Raw genomic sequence first — 1,043 nt, 5'->3', positions numbered from 1 at the left:
AGAAAGCATTTGACAGAGTACCGCACCAAAGACTTTTATGGAAATTGTACCATCAAGGAGGAATCCGAGGCAGACTGTACTGTTGGATGCAAGATTTTCTCAGAAAAAGGGAAATGAGAACAGTACTAAGGGAAAATTACTCATCATGGAGGCAGGTGACTATTTTTCTCAGAAAGAGGGAAATGAGAACAGTACTAAGGGGAAATTACTCAACATGGAGGGAAGTGACTAGCTAAATTCCACAGGGCTCAGTGCTGGCACCAATTATGTTTTTAGTGTATATAAATGGCACAGACAGTCACACTGGAAATGAAAGCCTTCTAAATATGTTTGCTGATAATGCAAAAATACAAAGGAAAATTACTAACAGATTCTTGTAAAGAGCTACAAGAAGAATTAAATAAACTTCATGAATGAAGTAATAAACGGCAAATGGAATTCAATGTGGACAGGTGTCATGTAATCAAGTTTGGTAAAATCAGAAAAAGACCAGATTGGGATAATAAGTTAGGAAGTAAAACCCTACACATATCAGAAACAGAGAAGGACACAGACTACCTCCGGCTGACCACATCAGTGAGAAGGTACAGAACATGTATACACTGCTTGCTAATATGAGAACAGCATTCACATACATAAATGAAGACATGCTGAGAAAGATAATAACATCATTCATCAGACCAACCCTTGAGTATGCATCAGTAGTCTGGAATCCTCATCCCAAGAAACACATAGATAAGGTTGAAAAAGTTCAAAGGACCATTACAGGATAGGTACCATGCTTAACCCTTAAATTTAAGTCCGCAATTATTTCAGGTAGGGTACCGGTACCTCCCACAACCGCCATTCAGGGGTGTTTTGGCGACTTTCAAAAAGGGCAAATTGATTATGTTCTGGCTAAAGAGGAAGAATTTACAAGCCTGACAACACAATCCACATCCCCGTAGGCCTAATGGTTACCACACAATCGCACATCAAATTTTAAAAAAGTTTATAATAGTAACCCCTCGAAAACAATAAAAAATGTGAAAATTTTGATAACT

The sequence above is a fragment of the Coenobita brevimanus genome, chromosome 20 (genome assembly GCF_032717465.1).
Source record: "Coenobita brevimanus isolate Jiangsu-jjx chromosome 20, ASM3271746v2, whole genome shotgun sequence".
In the NCBI taxonomy this organism is placed as follows: Eukaryota; Metazoa; Arthropoda; class Malacostraca; order Decapoda; family Coenobitidae; genus Coenobita; species Coenobita brevimanus.
This window is presented reverse-complemented; position numbering follows the sequence as displayed.